Source organism: Pelmatolapia mariae, linkage group LG8 (assembly GCF_036321145.2).
Source record: "Pelmatolapia mariae isolate MD_Pm_ZW linkage group LG8, Pm_UMD_F_2, whole genome shotgun sequence".
NCBI classification, from domain to species: Eukaryota; Metazoa; Chordata; class Actinopteri; order Cichliformes; family Cichlidae; genus Pelmatolapia; species Pelmatolapia mariae.
In genome coordinates this window covers 21,565,176-21,570,610 of record NC_086234.1, presented here as the reverse complement: position 1 = coordinate 21,570,610, position 5,435 = coordinate 21,565,176, and the positions used below count along the sequence as shown (strand labels likewise).

Genomic DNA, 5,435 nt, shown 5'->3' with positions numbered 1-5,435 from the left:
GTGTACTGTGAAAACCTCTTGGTCCATGTTGAGATTTGTTGACATTATCTGAACTATTTGACTCTACATCACGTCCCAAAGATGCTCTGTTGGACTGAGATCTGCTGACTGTGAAGGCCGTTTGAGGACAGTAACCTCTGTCATGTTTAGAGAGCCTGTTTGAGCTTTGTGACATTTAAATGACGTCAATGCATTTTACCCAGAGAACTGACGCTCAGTGGATACTTTCTCTGTATTGGAAAAATATTTTGTCTGTAAACACTAATAATGGTTGTGTGGGGAAAATCCCAGCTCATCAGCAGTTTGTCAGATACTCAGATCAGCCTGTCTGGCACCAACAACTACGTCACACTCATTTAATACACCTTACTAACTCATTCTGGTGCTGAGGTTAAACTTCAGCAGTTTTTTTTTTTCCCCCAAATGTGTTTGGCTAAATGCATTGGGTTTCTGCAATGTGATTGGCCGATTAAATCTCCTATATCTTAACAAGCAGTTGTACAGGTGTATCAAAGTGGATGGTGAGTGCATTTGTTTGCATCAAGAGTAACAATTACGAAAACGCACACAGATGGTCAGCTTTGTCAATATACAGTATTATATATAGTGTCGTCAATAAAAAGTATTTTTACTTCCTTAATTTTTTTGTATATTTCTCACACTTCATGCTCCAGATCATAAAAACAGATTTTAATATTCAAGGAAGATAACCCAACTAAATAGAAAGTTCAGTTTTTAGAAGATTATTTAATTTATTAAGGTATAAAAAGTTATCCAAACCTACCTGGCCCTGTGTGAAAAAGTATTACCCCTAAACCTAATGACTGGTTGTGCCACACTTGGCAGCAAGAAATGCAGTAAAGCGTTTGTAATCAATGAATCTTTCACATCGCTGTGGAGGAATTTTGGCCCACTCTTCTTTGAACAGTTGTTGTTATTCAGCCATATTTGAACATTTTTGAACATTAATGTCCTCTTTATGATCATTACAAAGTATGTCAGTTGGATTTGAGTCCTTACTAGTAATTTGAGCCGTTCAGAGGTGGACTTACTGGTTTATTTACGATTGTCCTGCTGCATAAACCAAAGTCTGCTTAGGCTTCAGGGCACAAACTAATGGAGGGATATTCTCCTGGGAGCAGAATTCATGGTTCCGTCACTTACAGCAAGTCATCCAGGTCCCAAAGCAGCCCCAGACCATCACACAACACCTCCATGCTTGACTGTTGGTTTGATGTTTTATGAAATGCTGTGATGGTTTTACACCAGATGTAATGGGACTCCAATCTTCTGTCTCATCAATCCTGAGAATCTTTTCATCAAAAGTCTTGGGGATCATCAAAACGTTTGATGAAGCCTTTCTTTCCGTTTTGTTCAGCAGTGGATTCCATTTTTGCTCAGTCTCTTTCTTATGGTTCAATCATGAACCTTTCCAGTGGTGATCCAGTGTAGCTATCCATCCATCCATTCGCTTCTGCTTATCCTTTTCAGGGTCGCGGGGGGTGCTGGAGCCTATCCCAGTTGTCATAGGGCGAGAGGCGGGGTACACCCTGGACAGGTCGCCAGTCTGTCACAGGGCTAACACATAGAGACACAGATAACCATTCGCTCTCACATTCACACCTATGGGCAATATAGACTAATCAATTAACCTATCCCCACAAACTGCCTGTCTTTAGACGGTGGGAGGAAGCCGGAGTACCCAGAGGGAACCCACGCAAACTCCACACAGAAAGACTTCTTGCTGTGTGGCAACAGTGCTAACCACTGTGCCACTGTGCTGCCCTCCAGTGTAGCTAGACAAACTGAAATCAGCTAAAAATGTAATTAATTCATGATTTAAAAACTGGGGGCAATTAGTTTTTCACATTGTGCCAGCCTGGTTTGGTTAGCCCGTTTCCCTTTTTGAATGAAATCATTAAAAATTTGCATTTTGTAATTATTCTGGTTATTTTTGACTACTATTAAAATTTATTTGTGTGACAAATATGTGAAAAAAGAAAAGAAATCAGGAAGAGAGAAAATACTTTTTCACAATAAGAGAGAGTTCTTCCTCCCTACTATCACCAAGCGCTTTGTGTAATAGGAGATCATTCAGTCACTGAGTTAGAGTGATTATCTCATAGCAAACAGCATTTTGTGAAGCTGTTGTGGCACTGCGTGAATCATTTGCATCTGTACAGAACTGTATGTACAACAAATACATTCATCATGGAAACCGGTCAGATAATTGATCTAAAAATAGCAGCATGAAGATCTTGATCCTAGATTTGAGTTTGCTCAAAGTTATTTCTGGCTAAGATGAACAAACATGAAGCGGTCAAACTGTTGAAGGGAGTAATATTTGAATACCACTATTTGCATCTGCTCACTGGAAGATAGAATAAGCAGATAACTGTGCAGCAAACACATATTTCCTTTAGCTACATCTCACTGAATTATGAGCAGATTTTCCCAGGGAGAGGAACTATTTACAGCAGCTCTCCTATCCTGAGCCTTTGGACAGTACAGATGTAGCATCAATGCCAAAACAAAAGTTCTAAAGTTCTCCAGGTGTTGTCCACAGTCCCATATTATTCCAGCTCACAGGTCAAAGTTTGAGAGCAATACTGCAGGGCAACAAAGGCTGTTTGGACCCAAGCAGCCCCAAGACGCAGGAAAAGGTCTCTCGAGTGCAGGAAGTGAGGATTGTATTGTTGTTACTCCAGTAATCTTGTTGTCAGAATGGCTTGAAGGTGTGTATTGTGGACTGACAGTGTGGACACTGGTGAAGAACGTCTTTGAAGTTCTTCATGCAGAAAGGGATTATACAGCAGCCGCCAACACAGCTGTTAGAAAGAGAAGGAAAGGTCACAGATCAATCTGAGGCGACTGTTTTTGGTGCTATTAGTTAGTGCTACAGTGTGCCTTGTATCGTGTGCATGCGTTCTTAATGAATGAATTTTTTGACATCATCCTGCTCAGGTAAAAGACGTACCCTATCATGGAGCACAAGCAGCACGCTAACCAAGTTGTCTCGCCCACTTTCCTTTGGGTTTGTGTGATGATGAGCTCATTGCAGGTCGGACACTGGGTGAGCCCGGCGTCTCTGCACAGAGTTTCAACTTTCCCAGGGAAAGAGACAAAAAGAGAGAAAAACTGGAATGAGCTTAACTAAAAACCAAAACAACCCACCGGTTTATTCAAATGCAGGTGTTGGCGTGTACATACAGCTAGGTAAACAGGTGCATTCAGTATACAAGGAAATATTTCGTTGCAGCAATATTTGTCCAAAAAGTTACACAATATTCAAAGAAAGAGGGAACCAAGTGTTGACATATATAAACACTAGTTTGTGTCCTAGAGGAAAAGTGTAACACACCTGGAGCGATGTCATCTTCTGGTATTTCTACTGGTATTTCTACTTCAGGTTCAGTTTCTACAGGTTCTTCAGGTTCTTCGGGGTCTTTGGGGTCTTCGGGTTCTATGCTCTCCTCCTGGGTCACCTTTGCAGGCGGCAGCATGTAGATCCCTCCCCAGGGTGTTTCATTTTTATAAAAACTGGGGTCTGCTTGATGAACTTGGTGATTAAAAAAGAATCAAACAAAAGCAGTTCAAACTTTAGCTTTAAACGGGCCATGTTTTAAAAAAATCTCATTCTGTCTATTTCACTTCAGCCATGAACGGATTACTCTATGAAGTCCCTCCCCTAAAATGCCATTATCTCCATTTCAGATTACCTTTACGTTACTTTCACTGATTATTTTAATATGTTTAATATGAAAATCTGACAGTGTATCATTATATATTAAACACAGACGGACACAAAAAAGGAAAAGAATATAATTTTCTTCATAAACTGGTAACAGTATGAAAGTTTTCATACTTTCAATTCCATTCAATTTAGTTTTGTTTATATAGTGCCCAATCACAACAACAGTTGCCTCAAGTCGCTTTACATTGTAAGGTAAAGATCCTAAAATAACACAAAGAAAACAATTATATGACCCTCTATGAGCAAGAACTTTGACAAAAGTGGGAAGGAAAAACTCCCTTTTAAGAGGAAGAAACGTCCAGCAGAACCAGGCTTGGTGAGGGGCAGTCGTTTCTAAAGGGACAGTTCAATCCAACATTTTTCCTCTGTGGTTTTCAGAACTAATTATACATCCGTGTGCCTCTCGCTTCCTGTGAGTTACCCAATTTTGAAGATATAAATATGTAAGGAATTCTGAATATACTGTGTAAAAGTCTTGAGCCACCCCTCATTTCTTTATATTTTGCAAGGAAAATGGGAAATTAAAGCAATGATTTACTGAAACATGCAAATAACCATGTAAATGCAGTATATGAGGCAAAAACGGAGTATGGCGAGCTCATTTTAATGAGCTTGAAAGTCAGTCTTTGGTATGAGTGCCTTTATTCTTCAGCACAGCCTTCTTCTAAGCAGCTTTCTTTTCATTTCTTTAAGTAGTCTTCAGGAATAGTTCTCCAGATTTCTTGAAGGAAATTCAAAGCTCTTCTTTGTTCTGTTTTCTGTCAAGATGATCCTAAGCTGCTTCAATAATATTTATGACGACTTCAAAGATTCATCACTCCAAAACACCCAATAACTTTCATTTCCAGTCCAGTCCTTGTGTAATTTGCCATATCTCAGCCTTTTCTCCCTGTTTCCCTTCCTTTTCTGATCAAATGAAGGGTCAAATCTATCTCTCAGGCTCGAATTCTTTTCTGTTTCTTCCAGTTACCGTTCATGTCCTGTGGATAGTTTTTACCCATGCCACATCTTTTGTCGACGACATCTTCAGTTGTTTCAAATCTTTTAAATGCACACTGCACACCATAAGAGATAGCCCAAGCTTTTTTTTATTTTCTGCAGATTCAAGTAAAGAAATAGGAATGAATTATGTACTAGTAACAAAGTCCCTAAAGAACCTGTTTTAAATTGGTTCTGTGCTAAATTGTCTGTTATAGTTAGGTGTCTTTTTATACTTGAATGATTGATGTTTTAGTATTCAGTGACTTCTTTCTTATCGAAATGGTCAAATAAAATGACTGGGCTAAAAATGAATGAAAAAGCAGCCAATGTCCAAAGAAAAGCGTTGAAAGACCTTCAGAAAGCCATCGAGTCTATACCTCGAGAAGACTTTTCAAGGGCTCCAGTGGCGCAATCGGTCAGCGCGTGGTACTTATAAGACAGTAACCTGCAGAGCGATGCCGAGGTTGTGAGTTCGAGCCTCACCTGGAGCACACACTTATGACAGGCTAAAGTTGTTGTGATTTTGTGCAAATAACATTGGATTAAAAAAAAAAAATTACTAAAGGCCGCCTGCCAAAAACTTGTGTCTGTTCATTTGGAAGTAGTGTTTTCACTGGGGGGGACGTTTCGTCACTCATCCAAGTGACGAAACGTTTCCCAGCCTTATAAACAGTACATTTGCATAATGACTGAAAGTGGC

General features: G+C 39.7%; 1 non-coding gene across 1 annotated transcript; it reads left to right on the top strand.

Moving 5' to 3' along the window:
• The first annotated feature begins 5,132 nt into the window (after positions 1-5,132).
• Positions 5,133-5,226, top strand: trnai-uau (transfer RNA isoleucine (anticodon UAU)). Its single transcript has 2 exons — positions 5,133-5,170; positions 5,191-5,226. It is a non-coding gene; the product is annotated as a tRNA-Ile (tRNA).
• The last annotated feature ends 209 nt before the right edge of the window (positions 5,227-5,435 follow it).